Genomic DNA, 334 nt, shown 5'->3' on the forward strand with positions numbered 1-334 from the left:
GCAACTTGATAATACCTTGAAGTTACTGTAAAGTTCTAGTCTTTCTCGAAATTAATATGAGTAGGTAACTGATACGAGGTTTTTCTACATCTGATATTTTCCTTAAGGCTCAAGGTTACTGATACACTACGGTTAGATTAAGTACAATAATTGTTGTTATTTTCTTTTCCATAGTGGTTGAAAAATGTTTGTGATTTTGGGATTCTTGAACATTTTAAGTGGATGAATAATTAAGAAGTAGAAGAATAATTAATAGATAGATAAATGAATAGGTGAATAGATAAATACAAACATATTGATCAATAAAGTTTATTTATAAAATTACTATATTGAT

General features: G+C 26.6%; 1 protein-coding gene across 1 annotated transcript in view; it reads left to right on the forward strand.

Annotated features, from left to right (window-relative positions):
• LOC119591239 (beta carbonic anhydrase 1-like) overlaps window positions 1-334 on the forward strand; it is a 3643-nt gene that overhangs the window by 340 nt on the left and 2969 nt on the right. The gene's annotated exons all lie outside the window — the stretch shown is intronic.

The sequence above is a fragment of the Penaeus monodon genome, chromosome 28, assembly GCF_015228065.2.
Source record: "Penaeus monodon isolate SGIC_2016 chromosome 28, NSTDA_Pmon_1, whole genome shotgun sequence".
NCBI classification, from domain to species: Eukaryota; Metazoa; Arthropoda; class Malacostraca; order Decapoda; family Penaeidae; genus Penaeus; species Penaeus monodon.